General features: G+C 38.5%; 1 long non-coding RNA gene across 1 annotated transcript in view; it reads right to left on the reverse strand.

Annotated features, from left to right (window-relative positions):
- The window catches only part of LOC110211310 (uncharacterized), a 30,047-nt gene extending 19,585 nt beyond the window's left edge, over positions 1 to 10,462 (reverse strand). The window contains exon 1 of the long non-coding RNA XR_013484363.1: positions 10,399 to 10,462. This is a non-coding gene — a long non-coding RNA (uncharacterized LOC110211310). The remainder of the gene's footprint in view (positions 1 to 10,398) is intronic.
- Positions 10,463 to 10,710: the final 248 nt, after the last annotated feature.

A 10,710-nucleotide genomic window follows, 5' to 3' on the forward strand; every position in this document is an offset into this window, starting at 1 on the left:
TTACACTGCTCCAAGACTTTCAGGACACCCTGCAGAATATTACGAGAGAGTGGTAAACAAAGACTGCATGAAGTCAAAGAGGAGAAATCATTACCAACTTGTAGTTTGGTGGGGGGGGCAGTAAGAGTCATGGAACATTTCATGGAGGAGGTGGAATTTGAGTGGATCTTGAAAGAATGGAAAAAATTCAGCAAAACAAAACAGAGAGGGAAGATACTCTAGGCCTATGGAACAACGTGAACAAAGACACTAAGGTAGGACAGACAAGACAGAGTGTTTGGGGAGGGTCGGGGAGAAAGAGTGGTACAATTTGACTGGTATATACAGTGCATGAGGGGAAGTAATATGGATGCTGAGGAACGGTGAGCTGGCACCAGATTGTGGATAGCCTTGAATGTAAGGCAAAGAGCTTAAGTTTTACTCAATGGGTAATAAGGAGCCAGTGCCTGCCTCCTCTCTCTCTCTCCTCTCTCTCTCTCTCTCTCTCTCTCTCTCTCTCTCTCTCTCTCTCTCTCTCTCTCTCTCGGTTTTCCTGGGACCAGAGCTGAGGAGTTCTTAGCTATCTTGACAGTACAACAACATTGATATGATTTAAAAGGATGCACCCCAAATTAAAAGTTAGCATTATTTGCAATACAAAACAATAGAAGCCGTCAAATAAAGAACATCCTTTAGTTGTTGGATGTAGATCTAGAAATGTTAGTGATAGCAATAAGGCCAGAGACAAATTAAAGGCATAAACATAGGTAAAGATAAAATTAAATAAAACCTATTTGCTGACAAAATACTGTTTTATGTAGAAAACCCCAGAGAATTAGCAAAGAAACTAATCAGGATAGTAAATCACTTTAAAAAAGTAGAAGGATGCAAAATAAAGCCACGAAAATCAACACCATTTCTTTATAGTATTAATAAAATCTGAGAGGAAATAATGGAATAGGAAGTGACATTCAAAATAATCACAAAATGCATAAAATATACAGCAGTCAATCCACCAAAATGCAGTCAAGATTTGCATAAACACAATTTTTTAAAATACTATTTCAAGACATAAAGAACTTAAATAATTGGAAGGGTATTCAATGCTAATGGCTGAGCAATACCAATATAATTCAAAATGATGATGCTACCATAATTGGTTTATAGATTTAGTGCTATATAGTAAGTCACTGACATTTAACCTTCTCTGGTGGCCTGTACTTGTTTTCATCCAGAAAGGCCTACGAAAGTGTTTAGTCTCTGCCTTCCTTGGAGGAGGAGAAGAGGGAGGATACTTATGGATGATGATGATGATAGATGGCATTTATATAGCACTTTAAATTTTGCAAACTGCCTTACATATATTATCTCATTTTATCCTCATGACAACCCTGGGAAGTAGGTACTATTATTATACTCACTTTATATATGAGGAAACTGAGGCAGGTAGTAGTTCAGTGACTTGCCCAGGGTCACATAGCTAGTAAGTATATAGGAGTAGCTTTGCACTCAGATCTTCTGACTTCAAGCCAAATGCTCTTTCCACTGCAGAACATGGGTTATTTAGAGAGGACTTTAGAGATCATTTACTCTAACCCTCTCATTTTACAACTGAGGATACTGAGGCCCAGGGACCTAAAGCTTTGTATATGTTTATAGGTATACACACATACATACATATACATATGCATATATGTAAATATATACACATATACACATGCATATAGGTGTGATATCTACATATATAATTAGATAGTTAGTGGAAACAATCAATCCATAACCATTTATTAAGCATCTACTATGTCCCAGACACTCTGCTAAGCATTGGAGAGACAAAAAGCAACAAAAGACAGTTCCTGCCCTAAAAAAGCTTACAACCTAATGGGGGAAACAACATGCAAACAAATACAGTCAATCCTCAGTGTTTTCACTTTTAACTTTCTCAACTTCAAACATTCACATAATTTTATTAGCAACCTCATTTTCACTTTCCTGTTGGCAGCCCCATAGACTCACAGCTAGGCACAGTAGCACAGGAGCTTGTAAAGTGGCTGCTATCTTGCTAGGCCCTTCACTGGGGTCTACTGGTGTAGAGTAAGAGCTCCTTGTAAATTCTTTGCATATTTTCATTGTTTGCCTTTAAAACTCAAGTGTTGTGTTGCAATTATGTGCTTGGTAAAGTGCTTTGGTGTCTACCATCCATCCTAGCAGCCTCTCCCTCAGTTTTCAGAGGGCAGCCAAGGTAAAAAGGTTTATAGCAGTATAGAAAATAGTATAATGCCCTCATACTGCCATCTTACACAGTGAGAAGTAGGATTCATAGTAAAAAATGTTAAGAATTGTATTTGCTGTATAATATTTATGAGTCCTATAAATTTCATGTGTTATGAAAGATGAATATTGTTTGAAATCAGTGTTTTTTTTAAATTGCAATGTTAACATAAAATTCTACGGAATTACTAGCAAAAAAAAATGTTGTGCATGTTACCAATTTTATTTCACAGTTACTGAGTTAGGAAAAGTGTTTATTATCAAAATTAATGTTTTGTTATAAAGAATTATATATAGAAAAGTGTATTTTCAGCAATCTCTAGTATAAGATTATAGTTTTTGGTGGTCACAGGAACCTAACCCCCTATTTCCCATAGGCTCAATGTATTGACATTTGCATTTTTTACTTTCATGCCATTTTCTAGGAACATCACCCCTAAGAAAGCTGAAGATTGACTTCATGAGAACAAAAAAATATACAAGATAAATAGGAAACAATTAACAGAGGGAATGCACTAGAATTGAGGGGGTTAGGGGAGGCTTCCTATAAAAGGTAGGATTTTACTTGGGATTTAAAGCAAGCCAAACATAGACCAACACCTTACACCACATACCAAGATAAGGTCAAAATGGGTACATGATTTAGACATAAGTAAATTAGGTGAGCAAAGAATAGTTTACCTGTCAGATCTATGGAAAACAGAGGAATTTCTGACTAAACAAAAGATAGAGAACATTATAAAATGCAAAAAGGATAATTTTGATTACATTAGATTAAAAAGTTTTTGTACAAACAAAGCCAATGCAACCAAGATTAGAAGGGAAGCAGAAAGCTGAGGAATAAGTTTTTACAGTCAGTGTCTCTGATAAAGGCCTCATTTCTCAAATATATAGAGAACTGAGTCAAATTTATAAGAATATAAGTCATTCACCAATTGATAAATGGTCAAAGGATATGAACAGGTGGTTTTCAGATGAAGAAATTAAAACTATCTGTAGTCATAGGGAAAATGTTTTAAATCACTATTAATTACAGAAATGCAAATCAAAATGACTCTGAGGCATCACATCACACCTATCAGATTGGCTAACTTGGCAAAAGAGGAAAATTATAAATATTAAAGAAGATGCAGGAAAATTGGAATATTAATGCATTGTTGGTGGAGTTGTGAACTGAACCAACCATTCTGGAGAGCAATTTGGAACTATGCCCAAAGGACTATAAACCTTTGCATACCCTTGGATCCAGCAATACCACTACCATTACTAGGTCTGTACCCCAAAGAGATCATAAAAAAGGGAAAAGGACCCACATGTATAAAAATATTTATATCAGCCCTTTTTATGGTGGCAAAGAATTGGAAATTGAGAGGATGCCCATCAATTGAGGAATCACTAAACAAGTTATGGTATACGAATGTAATGGAATACTATTGTTCCATAAGAAATGATAAAGCAGGCAGATTTCAGAAAATCCTGGAAAGACTTATGTGAACTGATGCTGAGTAAAGTGAGCAGAACCAGGAGAGCATTGTACAAGTAATAGTAACATTGGGTGATGACCAACTTTGATAGACTTAGCTCTTCTCAGCAACACAGTGATCTAAGACAATTCCAAAAGACTCATGATGGAAAATGCCAGCCACATCCAGAGAAAGAACTATGGAGTCTGAATGCAGATCGAAGCATACTATTTTCTCTTTTTTATTTGTTTTTTTTTCTTTCTTATGGTTTTTCCCTTTTGTTCTTATTCTTTTTCCACAACATGACTAATATGGAAATATGTTTAACATGTTTATGCATATATAGCCTATATCAGATTGCATGCTATCTTGGGAAGCAAGGAGGGAGAAGGAAAAAATTAGGACTCAAAATCTTATAAAAGTAAATGTTGAAAATTAAAACTAAATTAATTAATAACACTTTTTAAAAAATAATAATAAAAGAAGCCAGAGAAGTCAATACTCACAGTGGAGGAGGAGGAACATTCCAGGCATCAGCCAGAGAGCATTCCAGGAGCTGAGAGATGAAGTGTCTTGTTCGTGGAACTGCCAGGAGGTCGGTGTCACTGGACTGAGTTTCAGGGAGTAAGGTATGAGAAGACTGGAAAGGTAGGAGGGGGCTAGATTATGCATAGCTTTGAATGTCAAACAGAGCATCTTGCATTTGATCCTAGAGGCAACAGGGGGCCACTTGAATTTGTTGAATCAGGAAGAAAAAGCATGTTTCCACTGTACCATTTGGTAGGCAATATTGAATAATGAAGCATGGGAATGTGCTGAAGAGCCTTGTTCTGGTTTTTATTCTGGTCTTTGGAGTTAAGAATTCTTGCTGTCATTTCATATTTTCAGATTAAGGGTGAGGAAGGACAAATGAGTGGAGTTGGGGCACATCAATCTGATATTGCCATGGAGTCAACAAGCTTGTTCTCTTCCCTTGTAACTCCCAGGAAAGAAAATCCTCTCTGGCTAGCTGGAGATCCAATACAACTTGCCCAAGGAACCAAGCCAGTAAGAAGAGCTGAGATGCATACCCTATTCACAGAATCACTGATTTCGAGCTCAAAGAGACCTTAAAGATCATCTGGTCAAACTCCTTAATTTTATAGGGGAGGAAATGAAGCCAAGGGAGGTCAAATGACTTACTAAATAAAAGTCATGCAGGTAACCAGTAGAGTCAGAATTCAAACCCAGGTCCTCTCACTCCAAATCTTACATTTTCCCCCTACTGCATAATGCCTCATATTTCAGGTTTTTTATTCTTTCTCCTCTACCAAACTGCCTGTTTATCTGGATTTATATCCTGGTGACCTTGGGAAAGTCCCTTCAGTTTTCTGGATCTCAGTTTCCCTATCTGTAAAATAAGGGGTGATGTCCTATAGACTATCTAGGTTCCCTTCCAACTCTACTTCTATTATCCAATAATAGTGAGCAAGTTTGGGGCCGAGGAAGGGAGAATTCTTCTGGCCTCCAATTTCTAATGCTACAACACCCAGCTGGAGGAGGATTGGTCCGAGGCTGATGGCATTCCTCAGCCTACATAGTACATTATTGAGATTCCAAGGACCAGTCTCCTCCTCCTTACTTCCTTCTCAACCACCACCACATTCACCCCTTCCTTCTCAGCAGCCTCACAACACTACCCCAATCTAAACAGCTGTCTTTAACCTGTGGCAAAGAAGACAAATTATTCAGAATTACAGGTGATTTGAAGCACATTTGAAAGGCAAATGGCCATCATCAAGGGGAAATGGCACTGCAAGAAGATAGTGAAAATGAGTAGGAGGCATAACACAGGGAAAGAACAGTGAGGATTTTGATTCTGGGTCAGAAGACCTTGGTTCAAATGCTATCTCTGATATGTACTACTTATAAAGCTAGGAAAGTCATTGAAATGCCTCCGGGCCTTAACTGTAAAGTCACAGGGTTAGCCAAGATAATCTTTGTTACTTTCAACACTAGAGCTTATGATCCTGTGAGGGATGACAGATGGACCACCCCTTTGCCACCTTGTTATCTATGAAACATTATAGGATCCAGACGAAGGCTGCCAGTTTGAAGAAGGAATCTTCCCCTCTGGATTTACAGAAAGACATGAGCCAATCTCACAGGAAGACACAACATTCTCCATCATAGATTGAGAACCAGATGAGACCTTTGAGGTCACCTAGTCCAATCCTCTTCATGTTTACAGATAAGAGAACTAAGATTGTGGTGAAGCTCAAATGAGATAAGGAACGTAAAGCACTTTGCCAACCTTAAAGTGCTATTAAAATGCCAGTTGTTTGTTGTTGTTAGCTTCCAGTCTGATAGTTTCATTCTCTGAGCCTTCTACTGCAGTCCTGATGAGGTCCAGCAGTATTTATAGAGTCATGCAGGCATGTGCTAGTAAATGTTTAACAAGGAGGAGAGGAGGGAGCAAATGCACTGACACGCTTTTAAGTTTAATCTACAATATTAACATTTTCTTAAGTCCAGACAATTAACAAAACAATATTGTCAGTTTTGGAGGTGTGAATGCTCACCCTGAAAAAGTAACTATCAGCTCTTACAAGTAGGTTAGAACTGGCTACAGAATAGCCCTGGAGGGAACTAAAGCTCTAGAGAGATTAAGTGATTTGCTTAAGGTCCAAGAGCCATCAAGTGTCAGAGCTGGGATTCAGACCCAGGACTTCTCTTTCCAAATCCAGTACAGTTCATTGCACAAGAGAGAGGACATGGATTAGATGTGATCTGCAGTGGTGAAGGGAGTACCCCACTGATGGATCCTCTGAAGTATGAAGTGGTACTAATTCTCCTATCTAACATCTCTCATTCATTCTTCTATTACATCTTATTTTCAGTCACTCAACAAGCATTTATTAAGGCACTTCCTATATGCCAGGCACTTTGCTGGGCACTGGGGATACAAATGCAATTGAATAAAACCATCCCTACTCTCACAGAGTTTTACATTCTAATGGTGGGGGAAAGGAAGGATAGACAACAAGCTCGTATATAAGTATATGTTGGTTTATACACATATACAACATATGATAGGGATATATAACATAAAGAGAATAAAAACAAAGTAGTTCAATACAAGGTGGTTTGGGAAGGAGGGTGCAAGCAGTTGCAAGAATCAGGAAAAACTTCATGTAAAAGATGTTGCTTGAGTTATGTCTTAAAGGAAGAGGGGCTTTCTTTGAGACAGAAATGAGGAGAGAGTACATGCAAATCTTTCTCCTGAGTAAAGGACATCTTCCTGACGAGCCCTGTACACTTCTACTATCATCTTCCCTGCCTTCTAGCCACACTTCCCTCATCTTATACCTGTGAAATTGATGTTTTGTACCAAAGTAAAAGACTTTACATTTATTCTCATTGAATTTTATCTTATTTGATTCAGCCTGATGTTCTTGCTTGTGCACATATTTTTCAATACTGTATCTGTCATCCATTGTTAGCATTCCTTCCAGATTGGTGTCATCTACAAGTTTGATTTGCATGCCATTGATGACTTTATCTAAGTCACTGAGTGCTCTCTTCCCTCTGGGGTTCCATCATTTCCACTCCAACCACTGGGTGCTTTTCTTTAATGAGAATCAGATCCAGAATGAATTCATCTTATTTGTTCCTCTACCTTTTTTGAAGTATGAAAAATCTCTGAGGCAAACACGAAGTTATTGGCTGTTCTGTGTTTATCAGAGAGATGATCCTAGCAGATATCTAGATAATTGAATCCCCCCCCCGAACTACTATAACAGGCTTCTACGCCAGTTTTATGATTTATTTCCCAAATTCCTTACCTGTTTACTCTTTCTATCCAGGTGGTCTATATTCTGGTGGTCTGTGACAAGTCACTTTTATTTCTTTCAGTTGGTCTTCACAACTTTTCTCTCTCTCATTTTCCTCCACTCTCATTCCTGAATTTCTTCATGTGGGTATACTTTCTTATTGTACAGTACTGCCCCTATTCCCTTTTACCTGTCATGCTTATTTTGAATAATGTATACCCATCTAGAGCTATGGCACAGTCATAGGTTTCATCCCATCATCTTGGTGATACCTAAAAAGTCAACTTTACTTCCTTGTATTGGGACCTCTGGTTTCTTCTTTTTTGTTACCTAAACTATGAGAATCTGGGTATAGACATTTAAGATCATGGGTGTGGGGATTTCATCTCCTTTGAACTTCTGTTGTCTTGTTTGCTATTCTTCTTCTTTCTTTATACCCATTCTCTATGGGATCTAATTTAAGGTTATTGTCCCTGCCCTAGCCTTTTTAATTCAAAGCCCTTTTGATTGGGTTTACAAATAGTCTGAGAAGTACATTCTTACTAGACTTTGTTAAATGCACTCCATCTCAGGCCAGTAATCTATCATCCCTACATTTTAAGCTATGGTTCAGAAATCCAGCTCCCATTTTCAAAACAGCCTTCTTAGCCAGCTGTTCACTTCCCAAATTAAATTTTCTCTTCTGAATACCTTGTCTTCAGCTGACAACAGCAAGAAAAACACAAATCATGTCTCCATGGTCTTCTAATTCCTGACCAATACTTCATAATTGTTGGCAATGTGTTTTAGGTTCCTTCCACAAGTGTCATTTGTTCCCATGAGAATCACCAGAAGTTGGCAGCTGTCATCCATTTTCACAATCTTGACAGGTTCTTGGTTTCGTATTGAATACATGCACCAACCAGGAAGTCAACAAACCTCTCTATTGTTGTTATCAAGTCAACAAGCCTTGGTATCCCTAAACAGGAAATAATCAACCATTGCTAATGTCTTCTTCTGGCCTTTATTGGACATAAATAGCTTCTATCCTCTCCTCTTCATTAAGAGTCTGTAATGAGTTTTTAGACTATGATTGTGCAGCTGCCCCTTTCCTTTCTACCTTGTGTAGTACTCTTCTGTTCTCTAACACCTAGGTCAGTCAGGTCTCCCCTTCTCCAACTTAGGTCCCCCTCTTTTTTTGGCCACTATTGAAGCCCTCACTTCTGTTTCCTGTCTGTAGCAGTGTGGAATGAGGAGAGGCATTCTTCAAATCCCTAAACCTTCTCTCCAGAGGGGAGATCAGCCTACACTTGGATCACAGATAACAACCAACTGTTGTGGCAGACATACAAAGATCACATGCTAGATGAAAATCATTGAATAATTTCCCCTACTGTCTGTAATATTTGGGATTTGCAGTGGGCAGATCTTATTAGGTAGCTAGGCAGTGCAGTGGATACAGCAACAGCCCTGAAGTCAGGAGAACCTGAGTTCAAATCCAATCTTGAATACTTACTAGTTGTGTGACCCTGGGCAACCCCCATTACCTCCCAAATAAATACACAAGGATGTTTGCACCTCAATTCTAAACAACTGGTTGATTTCTATAGCCAATTATCATCTGTTAATAACCTTACAAACTCACTCAACTTATTTTCCTTAGTTTCCAATTTCCCTAATCACATTCACCTTCCCTTCAGCCTTGTACCAATTTCCCATCTTTTATTTATTTTTTTTTTACCATTTGCCACACCTACCAATCCATGGTATCAATTTGCTTTGCTCCTAGTTATTCTACTTACTTTTCCATACTTAACTTGCCTTGTCTTGACAACTATCTTATTTTTCTTCTAGAGTCTGTCTTCAAGTTCTACTCCCCAATCTTCCTTGATTCTCCTTAATTATTTTATATCTTTCTTAATTGTCTTTGAACTTTCTTATCTTTCAGTCCAGAAAGAGAATCTAGACTAGTATCTGGACCTGAAGATTGGTGTCCTTCAAACATTCTTTAATTTCCTCTCCCTTAATTTCCTTCCTCTGACCTGCTTCACTAGTTAGTCTAAACCTCTTCAGGTCACTGACATGATTTTCTTCTCCTTCTACAGTATTCTTCTCAAGTCCTTTTTTTTTTCTCCCACTCATTCTCCTACAATCTTTTCCCACAAAAGCCATGTATAGAATATTTTCAAGGGCTCAGTGATCATTACAACACAGATAACTCCAAAACCTGTAGAATACCCAGCCCTAGTCTTTCATCAAATCTGGTCCCAGACTCCCAATTGACAGCTAACTAGATCTACCCATAAGCCCCTGAAATGGAGTATGTCCAAAACAAAGACCATTTTTCCCTCCTAATTCCCTGTCCCCTCCTGAGAATTTCTCTATTTCTGTTTAGAATTTAGGAGACCACTCTTCTTTGTCAGGTCCATGATGATTTCTCATGTCCTCTTGGATCCTGGTTTGATTTTTCTCTCACCCTACAACTTTCCTCCATCCCCCATTATTCCAGACACACCTCCCTAGCAGTAGCTACACCATCTTTTCCAGTCACTCAAGTTTACAGCTTGAGACCCATCATTCACTCTTCTCTCTCCTTCACCCTAATATCGAATTAGTTGTAAAATCTTGCCAATTCTATGTCTTTCATCCCTATATCCTTTTCTCTACTTGTGCAATGTCTACTCTAGAGCAGGCTCTCCCTTCTCACTTGGACTATTCTCATAGTTGGTCTTCCTGCTTCTGGGTTCTCCTCTCTTCACTACATCCTCCACATTGCCATCAAAATAATCTTGCTAAGGGAAATATCACTCCCCTACTCAAGAACTGTGAGTTCCTATTGTCTCTGAAATAAAATACCAAACTCTTTTGCCCTCTACAATCTGACGTCCACCTACCTTCCTGGCCTTATTTCACATTTCTGCCTCTGCTGCTTTCTACATTCCAGCCCAAGTGGCCTTGTTGTTTATAGAATTCAACATTCAACATTCCATGCCCTGCCTCTGTGACTTCACACAGGCTGTCCCAGTGCTTGGAATTCACTCCCTCTTTACCTCTGCCTCCAACAGTGAAATCTTCAGTTTTCTTCAAGGGTCAGCTCAGATACTACCTCCGATAAGAATCATTTTAGCATTCCCTCTCATTCTTAGTGCTCTCTTCCTCCAAAAATTGCTATGTATCTGGCTATCTATAAAATATGGTATTATTCC

This window comes from Phascolarctos cinereus, unplaced genomic scaffold, assembly GCF_003287225.1.
Source record: "Phascolarctos cinereus isolate Bilbo 61053 unplaced genomic scaffold, phaCin_HiC Scaffold_2;HRSCAF=192, whole genome shotgun sequence".
NCBI lineage: Eukaryota > Metazoa > Chordata > Mammalia > Diprotodontia > Phascolarctidae > Phascolarctos > Phascolarctos cinereus.